The sequence below is a fragment of the Capra hircus genome, chromosome 14, assembly GCF_001704415.2.
Source record: "Capra hircus breed San Clemente chromosome 14, ASM170441v1, whole genome shotgun sequence".
Classification (NCBI taxonomy): Eukaryota; Metazoa; Chordata; class Mammalia; order Artiodactyla; family Bovidae; genus Capra; species Capra hircus.
Genome location: NC_030821.1, coordinates 662,773 through 684,273, shown reverse-complemented (window position 1 = coordinate 684,273; position 21,501 = coordinate 662,773). Strand labels below are relative to the sequence as shown.

The window sequence follows — 21,501 nt, the reverse complement described above, 5'->3', positions numbered from 1 at the left end:
ACACACACTGCAAAAAATACATACTCTGAAAATTAGTTTCAGGGTTAAAGGGTAGGCAGATTTTACATCTTGGATAGAGTCTACCAAATAGACACAGTTTTTTCAATAATTTATTCTTAAAACATACATTCTTTCCAACATTTGAAATTGTTTTGATGTTTTCCTATTTTTCTCCTAATAATTTTTAGATTTATGTATATTTTAAGAAAAAGTTATTGAAAAAGTTGTGTCTGTTTGGTGAACTCTATCAAAAATATACAATTTGCCTATCCTTTAACCCTGCAACTTCATTTTAGAAGTATGTATTTTTTTGCAGTGTTTGTAAATTTTTGAATATATCAAGACATATAGGGGTCCCCTGGTGACTCAGATGGTAAAGAATCTGCCTGCAGTGCAGGAGACCTGGGTTCAATCCCTGGGTCAGGAAGATCCCCTGGAGAACGGAATGGCAACCCACTCCAGTATTCTTGCCTGGAGAATCCCATGGACAGAGGAGCCCGGCGGGCTACAGTCCATGGGGTCACAAAGAATCGAACGTGACTGAGAGACTAACCCTTTCACTTTTTTCAGATATATAAAAAGTAGAAAAATAAGTGATAAAACAACTTTGTCAAGTTAAGAAAGCAAGTATAAAGAGTAGAGTTGGAGCTCCTTGTATATCCCTGGATATTCCTTTCTCCATTCTAAGAGGCCACCAGTGTTTGAATTCAGTGTTTATTATTTCAATTTGCGTCTTTATCATTTTATTAATATATGAATCCTGAAACCATATTTTAGTCATGCATTTATATTTTAAATTTTGTATACATGTAATCAAAATAAACTTTTGCAACTTACTTTTTTTCTCACAGAATATTAGATTTTTTTTGAGTTATCCGTATGTTGACTTATATAGAGGTAATTTATTCATCCTGTTATATAGAACTCCACTGTATAAATATAACCCAATATATTTAACTCTTATATCTTGATGTCCCCAATATTTTGCTATTACAAAATTGATGCTGAAATTCTTACTTATGTCGCCTTTTTCACACGTGGTAGAATCTCTCTCGAATATGCGCCTGGGTTTTGAATATTCAGTTATGTGTGCCTGTCTCCATCTTGTTCGTCTGTCTGTGGTGTCTTTTTATCTTATGTTTTTATAGGTACTAGTTGCTTCTTTCCTTATTATATTTCTCTCTTACCACTTCCGGAGTTGAAAGCTTATCTCATTAATCTTCTATATTTCTCCTTTTTATTGTGTGCATTTTTAAGACTACAGATATCCAGGCACTGCTTCAGCTGTATCACGTGGACTTTGATATGTAGTATTATTTTTATATAGCTCATGTTACATAATTTCTGATTTCTGCTAGACTTTCTATTTTGATTCAGAGGTTTTTTATAAATATTTAATTTCTAAACATATGGAGTTATTTTAAAAAGATAATGTATTTGCTATTGGTATCTAACAATTGCGTTGTGGTAGGAATTTTTAAAAAAAATTTGTTCAGACTTTTTTTTTATTGTTTAAATGTGCTTTTTTCTTTTCTTTTCTCTCTCTCTGTTTCTTTCTTTTTAACCATTCCCTGTATTCTTGAGAATACATTCTTAATGTATTCTTGAGTTTTTTTTTTAAACTTTCCCTATATTCTTCAGAATCAGTTCAGTTCATTCGCCCAGTCGTGTCTGACTCTTTGCGACCCCATGAATCGCAGCATGCCAGGCCTCCCTGTCCATCACCAACTCCTGGAGTTCACTCAAACTCACATCCATTGAGTCAGTGATGCCATCCAGCCATCTCATCCTGGGTCATCCCGTTCTCCTCCTGCCCCCAATCCCTCCCAGCATCAGGGTCTTTTCCAATGAGTCAACTGTTCGCATTGTTCGCATGAGGTGGCCAAAGTACTGTAGTTTCAGCTTTAGCATCATTCCTTCCAAAGAATACATTGTGTATCCTTGAGAAAAATTTTAATCTCTTCGTCAGAGAGGTTTGTCCATTTCTCTTTGTAAATTCTGGCAGTTTTGCTTTATATTAGGGTCTAGATTCATGACGAGTTGTTATATTTTCCTAGTGAATAATTTTTTTAAAAAACAATATTCTTTATTCTTAGTAATTCAATATTTTGTTATAGTAATATCAATTTATTTTGTTTAGTAGTGACATGACTTAGTAGTTCTGTATACTTTAGCTTTCACCCTATTTGTATCCTAAGGTTCAAGCTGAGTAAATCTTTTAAAGAGTATTTAATTGGATTTTAAAAATCATCTCTTACAATCTTTGTATTTTGATTGGCACCCATAGTCCACTTACATTTTGGATTTGCCATTTATTTCATACATTTTGCTACATTTTCCCTTGTGTGCCTTACTTAATTAGAATTGATCAACTTAAAGAAAAATACATTTCCCCTTTACTGAACTAGCTGATATTTAATCCTTTTATATTTTTGTATGATTATAATTAAATTTTTAGCATTCATACAGCCAAAATCTATAACCAATGAATACATTCACCATTCCCTAACCAGTCCGTTTTTATAGTACTTTACCTTTAATTCTCTACCTTCTGTATTTTACATAATTATAATAAATATGTTAATTTCAACATTTTTTGCCTTATAAAGATATTATAACAATCATAATTTTAATGGTCTTTATCTGTCCGGCACCCGCGTTTATAAATTTCTTGGCTTGTTATTCCGTCCTGTATCTCAGGCTTTCTCTATGTGGTCAGTTTCCTTTAGAGAAGACCTGTGGGAGTAAACTTAATTTTATTCACACAAAAATATCTTCAGGCCGCACCCAATTTTGCAGGCCTGGCTGGGTGCCAGTCTGAGAGTGGTTTCTGGTCCTTTAGAAGATGCCTCACTGTCTTTGGCTCTGGTTCATGACAAGCCTATCGATGGTCTCAGTGTTCAGGCGATCTCTTTTCTCTACGGACGCTTTTCAGCCTTTCTGCTCTTTGTCTGTGGAGTTTGGTTGTTTTATTACAGGAAGTCTAGTTGTAGATTTATTTGTGCTTCCATAATCTGGATTTATAACTTTCACGAATTCTGGAAATTCCTCAACATTTAGTTCTTCCGATATTCTTTTTCTTAATTATCCATTTCTTTCTCTTTTCTCTCTGTCTCTCTGTATTCAGATTGTGCTCATCCTAGATAGTCTCTCATGATAGCCTATGTCTCTTAACTTTCAATTTCTTTCTCTTTTCTCTCTGTCTCTCTGGATTCAGATTGTGCTCATCCTAGATAGTCTCTCATGATAGTCTATGTCTCTTAACTTTCGACTTCTTTCTCTTTTCTCTCTGTCTCTCTGTATTCAGATTGTGCTCATCCTAGATAGTCTCTCATGATAGTCTATGTCTCTTAACTTTCGTATATCCTACCTCTGATTTTATCGATGTCATTTTGGGTAATTTCCTTTGTCTTTTAATAGAATACTCATTCTCTTCTTCTCTCTTTAAAATCTGCTTTTTAGCTTGTCCTTTTTAATGAGTAAATTTTTTTTCTAGAAATTATATTTGATTCTTTAAAAATCTTGCTAGAAATTTATATGGTACTGTGTTCCATTTCAGTTTTTTTTTAAATTATTCTGATGTCTTAATCATGTTTATTTCACATTCTGAAGCAAATAATTACGGGATGAGTTTTACGTTTCCTTTCTTTACTGGTTTCCATTCGTGGCGCTTTTCTTCTTGTTTAATGCGTCATGTGGTCATCTGTGGGGCTTCTTCGCAGCATAGTTTAGGAGCCTGCACCTCCAGAGAGGCGCTCTTGGTTGCTACCCAATCGGAACCCTTTTACGTTAATTTCTTTGGGGGCGCTCTGGGCTTGTCAGTGGTTACAAGTTCTTATGGCACTGGGTAAACAGTGTTTTTCCTTATTACCATTTGATGCGCTTGTTTTAACATCCATTGATGATTCTTGCCCGAGTCAGTGCCTACTGTAATGTTTCTGAAATGATAATCTTTGTGGCTTCACCGTTTAGTCTGCATTTACTAGGTGGCATTCTGCTGTAGGGGAGATCTTTCCCTTCTTCCGTATTTATTTATTTATGTAATTTTATGAATTTTTATTGCATGTGATGGATTGTAATCCAGTACTATCATGTGTTTTGATGCTCAGATTATTCCGAAACTGCTCGGCGGGAGCGACTTCAATCTCCTACGCCCTTTTTCTCTTTTGGTCATACTGCACAGGACGTGGGGTCTTCATTCCCTGAGTAGGGACTGAGCCCGTACCCCATGCTAGAAGCTGGGAGTCTTAGCCACTGCACCTCCTGGGAAGTCCCTTCCCTGCCCTTTTAATATCACCCCTTACTCTCTAAGCTTTTCCTACTTTCTGGCCAGACTTTGCATTCCAGGCTCCTCTTACAGTTTTTCTGCCCTGCTCTGAAATCAACAACTTCTTTAAGGAGTTCTGGTTTCCTTTCATGGAGAACGGTATTTAGACACCAAGATGTGGGCACTAAGTGCGCTTATGCCTCTGGGTTGTCATTGCTTCTAGGCCCTGTTTGCTGAGAGTACACACACACACACACACACACACACACACCATTGTCTATCTATCATCTCTTATTGTACCTTGTATCTGTCTTATATCCACACCACGGGGTTCATTCTAGCATTTCTCTGCCCTTATTTATACCTTCCCTTTCAAGAGTGTTGGATAACATGGCTCCTAAAATCTTAAATGCACCTATTTATATGCTCAATCATAAAAACAGTTCCAGAATTGCTAATCTAAACAAACAGCAAAAAAGTCTATTAACTGGAATTCAGTATTTGCCTTCAGTGTGGGGTCTGTAATAAAATGCCTGCGTCCAAAAGGATCTTGTGTTAGTTCTTTTTGTCCCTCTTCACTGTGGTTTTGCTATTCATTTTTAATACAGTTGGGTTAATTTGTGAGTACATAAAACATTAATGTGGCTCCAAAAGTTTAAAAATGTACAAAAGCATAACACTCTAAAGAGGTATGACTTCCCCTGTTTCTTTCACCAGCTCTACTCAGCCCCTTTAAATAACCAAACTCATTAATTTCTGAATTATCTTCCTTGCATTTTTTTGAAAAAAAATTCTAAGTATTTTTATGAGGGATGTTATGTGTAAGTTCTCAGCCGAGTTGTGGCTTAGCATTCTTTGTCAGGCAGTGTTTAAAGAATGGCAATCAAAGTGAAATCTGTTTTCCATCTGTGGATTAGAGTTTGATCCCAGAATTTAGCTCTAGCTAGATACTTGATAAAAGTGAAAGAGGAGAGTGAAAAAGTTGGCTTAAAACTCAACATGCAGAAAACGAAGATCATGGCATCTGGTCCCATCACTTCATGGGAAAGAGATGGGGAAACAGTGGAAACAGTGTCAGAGTTGATTTTTGGGGGCTCCAAAATCACTGCAGATGGTGACTGCAGCCATGGAATTAAAAGACTCTTACTCCTTGGAAGGAAAGTTATGACCAACCTAGATAGCATATTCAAAAGCAGAGACATTACTTTGCCAAGAAAGGTCCGTCTAGCCAAGGCTATGGTTTTTCCTGTGGTCATGTATGGATGTGAGAGTTGGGCTGTGAAGAAGGCTGAGCGCCGAAGAATTGATGTGTTTGAACTGTGGTGTTGGAGAAGACTCTTGAGAGTCCCTTGGACTGCAAGGAGATCCAACCAGTCCATTCTAAAGGAGATCAGTCCTGGGATTTCTTTGGAAGGAATGATGCTAAAGCTGAAACTCCAGTACTTTGGCCACCCCATGCGAACAGTTGACTCATTGGAAAAGACTCTGATGCTGGGAGGGATTAGGGGCAGGAGGAGAAGGGGATGACCGAGGATGAGATGGCTGGATGGCATCACTGACTCCATGGATGTGTGTCTGAGTGAACTCCGGGAGTTGGTGATGGACAGGGAGGCCTGGTGTGCTTCGATTCATGGGGTCTCAGAGAGTCGGACACAACTGAGCGACTGAACTGAACTGAGATATTCCTAAAATGTCCTAAGTTCTCCGTTCTTTTTGCTGATGCACCTCCCTCTGGCCTTTCTAAGATCTAGGACTGAGTGAAATGAATTGAACACAGGGAAACAGTGTAAAGAGAGTAATGTTTAATATGCGTTCTGATAAACCCTCACGAACACCTGCGGTTCGCTTCCTTTAGTCACTAAGCGCATCCATGGGAAGGCCTTTCCTGAGCCCCCGCCCGTGTCAGTGGGAGCGCTTTCACCGTATCTATTGCGATGATGACCACCTGGGCTAGGGCAACAACTTTCAGGGGTTTTGTAGACAAAAGCAGGCTTCCTCTTTTAGTTCCCATGAGGTGTATGCCTGGGCAGTGAGGATTCTGACGGCACTGGTAATCTGAGAAAGCTGTCTTAAGTAAGTTGTACACAATGGTGAGAACCCAGGCCAGAGTCAGGACGCCCAGGAGGTGGTGAGGCTGAGTGTCAATGGAGCCCACTGGAGACTTTAGAAAGGCCTTCATTACATAGGACGTACTCTTTTCTGTTGTTCACTTGTTAAGTCATGTCCTACTCTTTGCGACCCCATGGACTGGATTGTACCAGGCTCCTCTGTCTTCCACTATCTCCCCAAGTTTACTCAAATTCATGTCCACCGAGTCGGTAAGGCTGTCTAACCGTCTCATCCTCTGTCGTCCCCTTCTCCTCCTGCCTTCAATCTTTCCCGGCATCAGGGTCTTTTCAGATGAGTCAGTTCTTCACATCAGGTGGTCAAAGTGCTGAAGTTTCAGCTTTAGCGTCATTCCTTCCAAAGAATATTCAGGATTGATCTCCTTCAGAATGGACTGGTTCGATCTCCTTGCAGGCCAAGGGACTCTCAAGAGTCCTCTCCAACACCACAGTTCAAAAGCATCAGTTCTTCGGTGCTCAGCTTTCTTTATGGTCCAGCTTTTACTTCTACACATGACTACTGGGAAAACCATAGCTTTAACTATAGGGACTTTTGTCAGCAAAGTACTGTCTCTGCTGTGACATATATATATATATATATATATATATATATATATATGAGTCTCATATATGTGGTTCCTACTTCTCATAACCTCACATTTGGTCTTTTCCCCTATCTGAGCACGAACGCTCCTAATTAACATTAAATGAGTTAATATGAATAGTATTTCAAACATACTGCTAGTAGTTATTTTCTATTAATGTCAGAATGTATAGCTTCCATAAATTAATACTATCCAAGACCCCCTCTCTTGTGTTAGTGATTTAACAGTAAAGGTATGGAAGAGATTTGCCCCCCACCCCCCGCCCGGTGCTGAACATTGAGAGAAACAGTGGGATTGATTGGTGCTCGTGCTGGGCGGGGTTCTACCCTTGTGAAGCACAGAGTCTGGCCTGGACTCAGGGTGTGCCTGCGTACCCCGAGCCTTCTCTTGTGGACCGGCTACAGGTAGTTACGGTTGAGCATAGCAGAGCATGTGATTACTCTCAACGTGCATTTTCACTTACTGGAATTGCTTACTTTCTATAATACGTTTATGGTTCTTGGCTTGCAGCTAAGATATCAGTTTGAAAGTTTTCTAGTTTTTCCAGTAACATCATGGGCCTTAAATCTGCTGAACTCAGCACTTTGAGTTTCGTTTGACCAGGTGGAAGTGGTGGAGGTTTAACGTTGGTGAAGCAGGAGTCAGAAGACTAGCTAACGCAGGGGAGGGTGGGTGTGTTTCGCAGGTCAATGCTGGCAGGAGCTTGGCTTTTAAAGAGAAGGGGGAGGGGGTTGAGTTGACTCGTAAGCTGGACTTTGGGGCTCGGTCGTGGGTTGGGACCCACGCAGGTGACGGTCTAGCGGGACGCCTGGCCCCTAGAATGCGCTCCGTCATGCTCCCGCTCCTCTCTGTCGTCCTCATTCTCTCCTCGCCCATTCTCCCCCCTCTCTTCCTCATCGCTCTCATACAGTTGTTGCCTAGACAGTTGACCAGTGTGCCAGAAACTCTAGGGTGAGCTAGAAAGGCTCTGCTCACAACAGAAGTTTTGGAAGCCCCTGTCTGGCTTGTGCCCCGAGGGGGCAGATGTTCCCTTGAGAATTTATAGCCGTGGGTCTGGACATGTAGATGAGGTATTCGCATTACACTCTCACCTGTTCCGGGATTCAAGAAGTAGATTCTAAACTTGCTCAAAGCTGGTATGAGTAGAGTGCCTGGCAGAAGCAGGCACAGAGTCATGTTTGAGACGCACATGTCAGTCCCAGTTCTAACAATTACCGCAGATAAAGCTGTGCCCGAAAGAGTTTATATTTCCAAAAGTTAGAAACACTGACGTTACACCATGAGTGTGGGTCAGAAGACAGATGCGGTGGACCCAGAATCCCGTGGTTTTCAGTTGTGAAATGATTGCAGCAACGCTGTAAACAGCAGTGTTATTGAAGTCATAGAAACGGTCAGGAGAGAGATGGGAGACCATGAAGACAGAGTAAGTGAGCTTCGAAAAGGGACTGAACAGAGAGAGCGTGACGCTCTCTGGACAGCACAGACGGCAAGCTGGCCACTCCCGGGGTCATGGGCCGACAACGAGCTGGAAGGGGCTTCCTCGGTGGCCCAGCGGTTAAGGGTCTGCCGTACAATGCGGGGGACACAGGTCTGAGCCCTGGTCTGGGACTCTCCGCATGCCCCAGAGCAGCTAGGCCTGAGCGCTGCAACCGCTGAACCGGAGTGGATGATCAGAATTTTTTGTGGCACGCGGCAAAAAAAAGATCCTGCAGGCCGCAACTAAAACCCAATACAGCTACATAAATAAATAGATATTTTTTAAAGGTAAGGTTTAAGAGACAAAAATAGAAATAAGCTGAAATAAAAAGATTGTTGAAGCCATTTCTAACTGATGGTGATCTGGTTGTGGGTACTTGTCTGTTCTTTGATTCTTCAGCATATTAAATAAAGCCAGTGTCTTCAATAATTGGACTTCCCTGGTGGCTCAGCAGTAAAGAATCCACCTTCAATGCAGGAGACCCAGGTTCCACCCTCGGGTGAGGAGGGTCCCCTGGAGGAGGAAATGGCTACCCGCTCCTGCCTGGAGAATCCCATGGACAGAGGCACCTAGGGGGCTACAGTCCATGGCATCGCAGAGTCAACTGAGTGGCTGACACTTTGACTTCAGACAACCTTCGGCTGAGAAACCCCTCTCAGCTTCAGTGTCCTCATTAGAAAAATGATCATGCTAGCTATAATGAGCATACAGACTTGGGAAGATTAAATGCTATCAGCTTTATAATGTACCTGGAACATAGCAGATACTGGACAAAGGTCAGCTTTTGAACCACCTTGTCCATTTACTTTTTTTCTAATGTCTTCTTTTCAAAGATAAAATATCAGCATACAGAATACATCAGAGTGTCTGACATTGCCAATAAGTATTTGTTGAATATTTGGATCTGGCTTGTTTTACAATCAAGGAGAGAGGTTCACAGTCCCTTGGAGAAGATTAAGGAAGACTGTTTTCATGAAAAGAATGTTTCTATCATAAAGAAGCAGAAAGCAGATTTCTTTTTTTTTTTTTTTTGCTTTGCTGTGAAGCATTATAATTCATGTTCTTAGGAACTCAAAAAAGCATAAAACAGAATCAGTCATTCAGAAAATAATCATTGAATACCTGCCAAGGACATTACACCTGTGCATAAAACTGAAAGGTTTCCCTCAGGGCGAGGGGCTGAGGTTCTCCTAGCAAGAGCGCTCCTGTCTGCCCCAAGTTCCCTTATGCCCAACCAGTCTTTTTTCAGATTTATTTTTAATTCAACCACTCTTGACATTTTTAAAGGATTTTTGATAACTTTTCTGTTGTCTTCCGGCAAATTTTATCGCTCTTAACCTGTGAATTGTCCAGTGGTAAAATATATATTTTATATATATATATGCTGGGAAGACTCTTGAGAGTCCCTTGCACTGCAAGGAGATCCAAGCAGTCCATCCTAAAGTGAATCAGTCCTGAATATTCATTGGAAGGACTGAAGCCAAAGCTCCGATACTTTGTGCACCTGATGCGAAGAGCTGACTCATTGGAAAAGACCCTGATGCTGGGAAAGATGGAAGGTGGGAGGAGAAGGGGACAGCAGAGGATGAGACGGCTGGATGGCATCACAGACAAAGGGTTGGACACGGCTTAGCAACTGAACAACAGCAGGATGTTTTGTAGCTCTTCCTTAAATGCACCTTAAATGCACTTTCCTTAAAACCTTAAATGCACCAGGCTTTCAGATGTCCTCGTTTGTAAAAGAGCTTGTAGCACATCGTGCGTTGGCTCAGGTATTTGACAGCTGTGAGCACCGTTACAAGCTTTGGCAGAGGCCTATCCCGTACCAGTGCTTGGGCTTGTCTGACTGATACCTTCCTTCTTGTCTGAGAATTTTCTATTAAATATCTCATTTCTATACCTGCAGGGCTGATGGTGTCAAAGCAGGTGTTTCAGCCTGAGACATTGTGAAATGTCAGGGTCTGTTTGTTATTGGTGAATTGGAATAACAGGGGTGAATGAGTTATTGCATGTTCTCAGAAAATAACCTTGAACAACTAAAGTAAATAAAGCCAAATCACGTGATATTATATACAGAGCTGAAAACGCTTGTGAATGTACACCCGTTCCCGAATAGGTTTTGTATTTAAATAGAAGTGATCAGACAAAATAGTCTCTCGGGTCAGCATTAAAATTCGAAAGTCAGGAAATAACCAGATGAGTCATCATACAAATAAAATTTGAGAACCGATTTTATCTAAAAGTATTTTAAAAGGATCATATATGTTTTTGAAGGAAATAAAACCTCTTTTAGGTATCTTGCGGTAGGGAGAGCTTGGAGAGGTTAGATAGGGAGAAATAGCAGGGGGTGCAGAGGGTAAGTCAGTCAGAGGTCTCAGAGACGAGGATAATGCTGGGGAAAGAAGGCTCCTTGTACTGGGATGAGGTGAGGAACCAGTATTGACGGGTTGAGCGGAGCTGACATATGGAGAGCCCGGTGAACAGCTCAGGCTTAGTTTGGTAGATAGGGAAGGAAAGAAATTAACTTAAAATTTGGAGTTGGAGGGTAACTTTGAGATCCATGTAGTTCAGCCCATTGAGAGGACAGGGAAGGCTCTCCAGCCGTGCGGTTGAGGGTTGACCGGCACCCACCGTCATGGACAGAGCTCTCCCTGTTTCTGAGGCTGTGATCTGCGAAAGCCTCGACTATTAGAAAGTTCCTTCCTGGGCTTCGCTGGTGGCGCAGTGGTAAAGAATCTGCCTGTCAGTGCAGGAGACACGGGTTTGGTCCCTGAGCCAGGAAGATCCCACATGCCTTGGAGGAGGTAAGCCCGGGCACCGCAGCTCCTGGGTCTGTGTCCCGGAGCCCGCGAGCCGCTGCTCCTGAAACCGGGCACCTCCAGCCCTTGCTCGGCGACGAGAAGCCCCGCACCGCGGCTAGAGAACGGCCGGAGCGGCAGGAAGACCCGGCCACAGATAAAATTTTTAAAAAGGGAAAGCTCTTTCATGAGTTGAAATCTGTCTGCTTGTGGGCATTTAGGACACTCCTAGCCCCGCTCTGCATGACAGCCCTTCAGATATTTGAAGACAGCCCCTTCCAGTCTGCGAGCGGAGGAGAGACGTGGTAAGCGCGGTATTGGCAGGATTGTCAGTTGCTGTTAAGATGCAGAGATCTGAGTGACAGCTGAAGTGTCCGCTTGCTGTGGGTCGGGGATGGGGCTTCACACGCCTGCAAGTCGTCGTGGCGTGATGCTCCCCGGCTTGCACGCAGGACAGGCAAGCATGACCGTGACCTCGAGCTGTCTCTGAAGGCACAGCTTAGCCATCTTCCCCTCCCGCCTCGCATCCTTTCTCCCCTCCTTTCTCTCTTCCTTCCCTTCCTTCTCTCTCTCCCTCCCTCCGTCCCTCTTTCCCTACCCCTCCTCCCTGTTATTTCATTCTTTCTCTGTTTCAAATACTTTTCTTCTGTCATAGGAGTTGAGTAGCACAACAGCTAAGTCTCTCAGGCTTTGGAGTCAGTCCTAGATTGGATTCCAGCTGTTTTATCTGCTCCACGTGTGATGAAAGGCAAGTTATTTAACCTTTCTAGTTACTTAACCTTCCTTTTTCAATGCGGTGAAAAGAAACACCTGTCTTGTAGGATAATATCAGGCTTAAATGGAAAAGACATATGCAGATCACCTGAGGAAAGCAGTCACTCAGTGGAAGGGCTTTTTATTATTGGAAAAAAAAAAGGAAGCCGTGAAAAGCGTCTGCTGCAATCAGCCAGTCGATCAATAACTATAAGTGTTAGGGCTCTCCAGAGCAGCAGGGCCAGTGGGATGTGTCTAAACACAGACAGCGATTCATCAGGAGGAGTTGGTTCACACGCTTGCAGAGTCTGCGGAGTCCTCAGATCTGCGGTCCACAAGCTGGAGGCCCGGGAGAAATTGGTTCACACGCTTGTGGAGTCTGCGGAGTCCTCAGATCTGCGGTCCGCAAGCTGGAGGCCCAGGAGGAATTGGTTCACACGCTTGTGGAGTCTGAGGAGTCCTCAGATCTGCGGTCCGCAAAGCTGGAGGCCCAGGAGGAATTTGTTTACATGCTTGTGGAGTCTGAGGAGTCCTCAGATCTGCGGTCTGCAAGCTGGAGGCCCAGGAGGAATTGGTTCACACACTTGTGGAGTCTGAGCAGCCCTCAGATCTGCGGTCCGCAAAGCTGGAGGCCCAGGAGAGCTACTGCTGTCCGCTCCCCCCTGAGACCTTGCAGGCTCGAGACCCAGGAAAGGCTCGTGTCAGCTTTGAGCCTGATGTTCCAATCAAGGCAGTCAGAAGAGGCTCCTTTCTGTTCTGTTCAGCTCTTTAATCAACTGCACAAGGACCAGCTACCTTTGGGAAGGCAATCCGCTTTGCTCAGTCTGTGGATTCAAACATTCATCTCATCCAGAAACACCCTCCCTAACAATCTCTGGATAATATTTGATCCAATGTCTGGGCACCCCATGGACCTGTCAAGTTGACACATAAAATTCACCATCACACTTGTGTATTTCTAGGAAATAAGAAGTTCTGCAAAGAGAAATAAAACAGAATAAGGAAAGAGGGTGATGGGGAGTGTGTTTTAGATAGGGGAGTCATCTGTCACAGGTGCTTTGAAAGGTATGTCTCCAGTAAGACTGGGCTAAATGAGCACCTAGCTCACTCTGATTAATGTCAACTCTGAACGCAATTGAAATGAACCCTCGTTCCTCTTCTGGTAGATGGACAGCTTACAACGTTAATATGACAGGTAACCAGTGGCCACTCATTTGCGTTATATGAGGCCATCTTCTATGTTGCTGGTAGCCTAGTGTGATGGAAGAGGCATTGACTAGACCCGGGGTCTCATCCTGGCTTTTCCATTGTAACCACTGAGCTATCCACTTGTCTCTCTGAACTTCAGTTTCATTTTCTGAAAATTAAACACCCTCATGGCTCCCCACTAGAATGCTGTGAGAATCAGAATATGCCAATGTACTGAAATCTCCCTCTGAACCACCGAGCTCTTAGCAAATATAAAATGCTGTCAGTTCAGTCACTCAGTCGTGTCCAACTCTTTGCAGCCCCATGGACTGCAGCACGCCAGGCCTCCCCGTCCATCACCAACTCCCAGAGCTCACTCAAGCTCATGTCCACTGAGTCGGTGATGCCATCCACTCTGTCATCCCCTTCTCCCACCTTCAGTCTTTCCAAGCATCAGGGTCTTTTCCAGTGAGTCAGTTCTTCACATCAGGTGGCCAAAGTATTGGAGTTTCAGCTTCAGCATCAGTCCTTCCAATGAGTATTCTGGACTGATTTCATTTGGATGGACTGGTTGGATCTCCTTGCAGTCCAAGGGACCCTCAAGAGTCTTCTCCAACACCACAGTTCAGAAGCATCAATTCTTCAGTGCTCAGCTTTCTTTATAGTCCAACTCTCACATCCATACATGACCAGTGGAAAAACCATAGCCTAGACTAGATGGACCTTAGCTTCATTGGCATTTCATTTTGAGTTTCATTCTCTGCCTTCCCGATTCCTCGGATTCTCAACAGCCGTGGAGAGCCTGAAGAATGTCTCCCCCTTCCCCTTCCTTGCCTCCAGTCCTGTCTCCTCTTCTTATTTTCCTAATCACGCTTTTAGAAAAAATTTTTAAAAATAATCAAGTTGCTTAGGATAGAGTGTAATGCTTACTGAGCAGGGGAGGGTAAAGCTGATCAGCTCATACACAATCCTGCATGTATGGGCTCAGTCAGTTCAGTCGCTCAGTTGTGTCCCACTCATTGCAACCCCATGAATCGCAGCACGCCAGGCCTCCCTGTCCATCACCAACTCCCGGAGTTCACTCAGACTCATGTCCATCGAGTCAGTGATGCCATCCAGCCATCTCATCCTCGGTCGTCCCCTTCTCCCACTTCAATCTTTCCCAGCATCAGGGTCTTTTCCAGTGAGTCAGTTCTTCGCATCAGGTGGCCAAAGTATTGGAGTTTCAGCTTCAGCATCAGTCCTTCCAATGAGTATTCTGGACTGATTTCCTTTAGGATGGACTGGTTGGATCTCCTTGCTGTCCAAGGGACTCTCAAGAGTCTTCTCCAACACTACAGTTCAAGAGCATCAATTCTTTGGCGCTCAGCCTTCTTCACAGTCCAACTCTCACATTCATACATGACCACAGGAAAAACCATAGCCTTGACTAGACGGACCTTAGTCGGCAAAGTAATGTCTCTGCTTTTGAATATGCTATCTAGGTTGGTCATAACTTTTCTTCCATGGAGTAAGCGTCTTTTAACTTCACGGCTACAATCACCATCTGCAGTGATTTTGGAGCTCAAAAAAATAAAGTCTGACACTGTTTCCACTGTTTCACTATCTATTTCCCATGAAGTGATGGGACCGGATGCCATGATCTTCGTTTTCTGAATGTTGAACTTTAAGCCAGGTTTTCGCTCTCCTCTTTCACGTTCATCAAGAGGCTCTTTAGTTCTTCTTCACTTTCTGCCATAAGGGTGGTGTCATCTGCGTATCTGAGGTTATTGATATTTCTCCCAGCAATCTTGATTCCAGCTTGTGCTTCATCCAGTCCTGCATTTCTCATGATGTACACTGCATATAAGTTAAATAGCAGGGTGACAATATACAGCCTTGACGTACTCCTTTTCCTATTTGGAACCAGTCTGTTGTTCCATGTCCAGTTCTAACTGTTGCTTCCTGACCTGCATATAGGTTTCTCAAGAGGCAGGTCAGGTGGTCTGGTATTCCCATCTCTCTCAGAATTTTCCACAGTTTATTGTGATCCACACAGTCAAAGGCTTTGGCATAGTCAATAAAAGCAAAAGTAGATGTTTTTCTGGAACTCTCTTGCTTTTTCGATGATCCAATGCATGTTGGCAATTTGATCTCTGGTTCCTCTGCCTTTACTAAATCCAGCTTGAACATCTGGAAGTTCATAGTTCATGGTTGCTGAAGCCTGGTGTGGAGAATTTTGAGCATTACTTTACTAGTGTGTGAGATGAGTGCAGTTGTACAGTAGTTTGAACATTCTTTGGCCTTGACTTTTGTTGGGATTGGAATGAAAACTGACCTTTTCCAGTGCTGTGGCCGCTGCTGAGTTTTGCAAATTCACTGGCATATTGAGAGCAGCACTTTCACAGCATCATCTCTCAGGATTTGAAATAGCTCCACTGGAATTCCATCACCTCTACTAGCTTTGTTCATAGTGATGCTTCCTAAGACCCAGTTGACTTCACATTCCAGGATGCCAGGCTTAGGTGAATGATCACACCATCGTGATTATCTGGGTCATGAAGATCTTTTTTGTGTAGTTCTGTGTATTCTTGCCACCTTTTCTTAATATCTCCTGCTTCTGTTAGGTCCATACCATTTCTGTCCTTTATCGAGCCCATCTTTGCATTAAATCTTCCCTTGTTATCTCTAATTCTGTTGAAGAGATCTCTAGTCTTTCCCTTTCTATTGTTTTCCTCTATTTCTTTGCACTAATCACTGAGGAAGGCTTTCTTATCTTTCCTTGGTAGTCTTTGGAACTCTGCATTCAGATGCTTATATCTTTCTTTTTCTCCTTTACTTTTCACTTCTCTTCTTTTCACAGCTCTTTGTAAGCCCTCCTCAAACAGCAATTTTGCCTTTTTGCATTTCTTTTTCTTGGGGATGGTCTTGATCCCTGTCTCCTGTACAATGTCAGGAACCTCCATCCATAGTTCATCAGGCACTCTATCTATCAGATCTAGTCGCTTAAATCAATTTCTTACTTCCACTTTATAATCGTAAGGGATTTAGGTCATACCTGAATGGTCTAGTGGTTTTCTGTACTTTCTTCAATTTAAGTTTGAATTTGGCAATAAGGAGCTCATGATCTGAGCCACAGTCAGCTCCCCGTCTTGATTTTGCTGACCATGTAGAGCTTCTCCATCTTTGGCTGCAAAGAATATAATCAATCTGATTTCGGTGTTGACCATCTGGTGATGTCCATGTGTAGAGTCTTCTCTTATGTTGTTGGAAGAGGGTGTTTGCTATGACTAGTGTGTTCTCTTGGCAAAACTCTGTTAAAATGCTGTTAACTCTTAAAAAAAAAAAAAAACTAACTTCAAGTCAGTCTTGGAAGCAACTCTTGATTTGGAAACTTGAGTTCAACCTTACTGGAGATTTATGTGAAAAAGCTCTGTGTGGCCACAGTTTTCCATCAGATGTCTTGGTTAATGAATGGCTTAGCCAGATATTTCATCAAGAAAAATGATTGGGAGGCACTAAGCGAATCAGACCAGTCATGGTGAAAATGATCATGAGATTTTCTGAGTGCATACTACGCTAATGTGAATAAAAACAGCTCCTGCTCCCCTTTCTTTTAGCTTTACCTCTGGCATCGGAAAATATTAATATCAAGGAAGACAAGCAAGCATGCTGCAATCACCCTGATCTCTGAATAACCACAGGCTGGTTTTCCAGTGTGGTAGTTCGTCAGGGCAAGAGGAAAGACCGCATTTAAGTGAGCCATCGTGGTCTGTTTTTCTAGTGCTCTACTGTGTGTATGAATTATATGAAAAGAGGAATTCTTTTTAACAAGACAATTCAGCACGGTTTACATTTATTAGTGTACTATGTGCCAAGACGTCAGCCAGACAAATGCCATAAAAGTATAAGGCACAAATCCCTCACTTCTCAGGGAGTTCAGTGTAGTCAGAGAGATAGAAATGGAAACAATTATAATAGCCTGGCGTTCTGAGTACAATAAACCATGTGTACTAATGCAGAGGCCGTCAAGAGGAGGAGGTAATGAATCCCATCTGAGGACGGCTGCAAGAGCTTCTTGGAGTGGATGAAGTGGAACCTGGGTTTTGAAGGATGAATAGGAGTTTACCTGGCAGGAAAAAGCGGCTTCTGTTAATTCTCCCCTTTCAATTTTAAAGAGTTGGTGAATACCCTTCTCCGTAAAATCATTGTAAATATTTCTATATGAGCCATAGCTGGATCTTTAATTTTATGTCATTAGAGCAAAAGGAACACTCTAAAAAGAAATGGTTAAATTTGGTAATTTCATACCATTCTAACTAAAGTAACACTTCCACCCCCCCCATTCCACTACTCTGTACGTCATTCTGCTTATTTCTATAAAGCTCTTAAAAATATGAGATTATTTTGTTCTGTTAGTCTGTTTTCTCTCATCAAGAATTTAAACTGCTGGAAGGTAGGAATTTAATTGTATTCCTGGCTGCTCAGAATAGGGTTTGGGATATAGTCGATATTAAATAAATACATTTTAAATAAATAAATGTATTTCATACAGGAAATTAGTTAATATGAAATTAATATACATAGGTTTTGTGTAGACTGATTTTATACTAATTCAAACTCCCTGAATTAACTTGTATTCTCAACATCAAATTTTCTCGTGATGTCAGTAACACAGTACAATTGGTGTAAAATTATTGTGAAAGGGACACTTTTTATGTGGGCTACTTAAGTGCTCTTTGGAAGAGACTCTGATGCTGGGAGGGATTGGGGGCAGGAGAAGGGGACGACAGAGGATGAGATGGCTGGATGGCGTCACTGACTCAATGGACGTGAGTCTGAGTGAACTCCGGGAGTTGGTGATGGACAGGGAGGCCTGGCGTGCTGCAATTCATGGGGTCGCAAAGAGTCGGACACGACTGAGCAACTGAACTGAACTGAACTGAGTGCTAAGTGCATTCATTTGGGAGAGAAGAAAGTTCTGGACAGTGACGCTTGCAAGTGGCACATGCTAACTGTGGCCGCAGCAGGGGCAAGTGGTGTGGGGACACAGGCTTGTGTTAGAGACTGTCCCCTGCTTTCTAAACTGATGTGATGGGCACACTGCTGAAGTCGGTGTGGTGGTGGTGGTGGTTTAGTAGCCAAGTTGTGTCCAACTCTTGTGACTCCACGGACCACAGCCTGCCTGCCTCCTCTGTCCCTGGGATTCTCCAGGCCAGGGTATTGGAGGGGGTTGCCATTTCCTCCTCTAGGGATCTTCCCAACCCAGGGATTGAACCTGGGCCTCCTGTGTTGCAGGCAGATTCTTTACCATTTGAGCCACTGGGATTCATGTATTACCTGGGTTCAGATCAACGCTTTGCCTCTGCCCTGGGTGGTACTCTGGGCAAATCACACAGCCCATGTATTTCCTACTTTCCAGCCGCAAATGGGATTGATAATAATGACGCGTGTCTTGTAGAGCTGTTGTGGGGACTGAGCAGGTGAGCATCGAGGGCTCATGATAGACATGACTTCCAGGTACAGAATTGTTAGTTTCTTCCGGCCTCATCAGGCACCTCTGGCAGGTGTTGAACATAATGGGAATTGTTTCTTCTGAGTCAAACGGAGACATTTGGTATTGTTTTTATTTGTGATGTAGCCCTTGTAGCTCAGTCGGTAAAGAATCTGCCTGCAATGCAAGAGACCCAGGTTCGATTTCTGGGTCGGGAAGATCCCCTGGCAGAGGGCATGGCAACCCACTCCAGTAGTCTTGCCTGGTGAATCCCAGGGACCGAGGAGCCTGGCGGGCTAAAGTCCACGGGGTCGCAAGAGTCAGACATGATTTAGTGACTAAATCACCAAGCGCCACCACTAGCCCATGTATTGGGTACTTTCCTTCAGTTGTGATCAGCTGTCTACCTTTTTTTGGTACTGTCTGTATTTTCAGAATTGCATTTTAGCTCAAGTTCACATTAAGCCAAGAACTGAATTAAAATACAGTTCAAGTTCATTTCCTCTGCTCCTTTGCTTTAATTTTAAATACAATATTGAAGGTAAGGAGAGTTTATTCTTATTTAAAATGGTAAATTGGACTAATTTCCGTTTGGGGTTGTCGTGAATCACTTGCCGTGAGCATTCGCGCACAGTTATTTGTGTGAGCGTTAGTTTTCACTGCTCTGGAATCAGTATCCTTGAGTGTAATCGCTGGGTTGCATGGTGATTTCACGTACACGATTGTGTTTTATTCTTGGCTGCTCTGGGTCACTCTTGCTCTGCGTGGCTTTCTCTCGCTGCAGGGGGGTCTGTGGGCCTCCCTTGCTGGGGTTCCTCTGGTTTCCGAGCGCAGGCCTCGGGCCGCTGGCTTCAGCAGCTCTGGCGCACGAGCTTAGCTGCCCTGCAGCGTGTGGAATCTTCCCAGACAGGGAATTGAACCCGTGTCTCCTGTAATGGCAGGCATCCTCTTAACCACTGGACTGCCAGGGAATTTCTGTGTATACTTTTAAAAGAAACTGCCAGACTGTTTTCTGAGTGGTTATGCCATTTTATGGTCCCGTGAGCAGTGTGTGAGTGGGACCATTTCTCTACCTCCTTGCCAGCATTTGTTATTATCACTGTGTTTTGTTTTAGCCGTTTGGACAGGTGTGTATAGTGAAGTTTAATGTGATTTCAGTCTGTATTTACCTGAGAGCCAATGATGTCGAACACCTTTTCATGTGCTTATTTGCCATCTGAACAAGGTATACAGATGGCATATCTTTGATGAAATATTTGTTCAGATTTTACCCATTTGCTGATTGGATTGTTTGGTTTTATTTACTAGCGAGTTTTGCGGTTTCTTTATATAGTCTAGATACTAATCCTTTGTTGAATGTGTGGTTTACAGATATCCTAGCTATAGCTTGTCTGTTCATCTTCACATGAGCTTTCACACAGCAAAATATTTTATATTGATGGAGTCCAGTGGATCAAATTTTCTTTTTCTGTGTTTGTACTTTAGGTATTAATGCTAAGAAACTCTTCTTTGAGCCATACATTCCAACGACTTTGTCCTAATATTTTACTAAAAGCTTTATGATTTCACTTTTGTACCTCTGAATTGATGATCTGCTTTGAATTAATTTTGGTACAAAGTATCGAGTCTAGGTCAAGTTTTCTTTTTCTTTTTCTTTCTTTTGCGTGCGTATTGATTGTTCCAACACCATCTGTTGAAGTACTTTTGAATGTTGGTATTAAGTCACTGTATGATTTTTAAATCACATTTAGGTTTAAAATCATATTGTTCAGCATATTTGTACGGGTCTGATTTTGGCTTTTCTCTTTTTCACTTATGTATGTGTCTATCTCTCTGAGATACCTGCGAGTTAAATATAGTAAGCAGTCTTAATGTCTGGTAAAATGATTCTTTCCGCATAATTCTTCATCGAGAGTCTTAACTATTCTAGGGTCTGTGCCTTCTTATGTAAATTTTAGAATAAGCTTGTCTATGCCTTAAAAAACACCTTTCCTGGAATTTTGATAGGAATGGCATTAAACCTGTCGATCAGCCCGGGGTGGCTGGCACCTCTGCCGTGCCAGTCTTCCTGCCCGTGAGTATGGTAGACCTCGCCACTCGCTGACACCTCCTTCGCCTTCTTCTATCAGTAGTGTGCCTTTCACCACACAGGTCTTGCACATGTTGTAAGTATATCCCTAAGTATTTCATTATCTTTCGAGTAATCATAAACAGTATTAAATTTATTATTTTTGCATCTGAGTGTACACAAATTGTACCTCATTGTGATCTTGATTTTTTTTATTACCGTGATCACCAGTATAGTTAAACATTCTCTTTTTTCACTTATTAACCTTATGTATATATCTCCCATTCTCTTACGTATCTACTCATTTTTTTATGTATTCTTCATGTGGATTCTTTTTCAGTTTTTTATATTGCACATATCTTTTCCCAGTTGTAGCTTATCTTTTTATATTATTCAAGGTGTTTTTTGATGAACAGCTTACAAATTTTAATATCATTAGATATGTCAATCTTCTAATTTCTATTCAATTGATTTTATATCTTATTTGGAGATAGCTAGAATTTTTATCTCCAAGTCAAAATAACTTGAATGAGCTAAATTAACAGTGCGCTTTTATTGGAAACAATTTTAAAATGGAAAACACCAGTATTAATAGTCCTCTTCCAAATAAGCAGAGAAACTGCTTAAGTTTCTCTAAGACCCTATCTACAATGTACCCAAACAATTATTATTATTATTTTTTAGTTAAAAAGAAAAATAAGATCTCCAATAATTTTGGAATAAAAAGAAAACTACTTTTCATTTCAGGAAAGTTTCCCCATGAAAAG

At 42.3% G+C, this 21,501-nt stretch overlaps 1 protein-coding gene across 4 annotated transcripts in view; it reads left to right on the top strand.

Annotated features, from left to right (window-relative positions):
* The window catches only part of COL14A1 (collagen type XIV alpha 1 chain), a 227,420-nt gene that overhangs the window by 32,842 nt on the left and 173,077 nt on the right, over nucleotides 1-21,501 (top strand). The gene's annotated exons all lie outside the window — the stretch shown is intronic.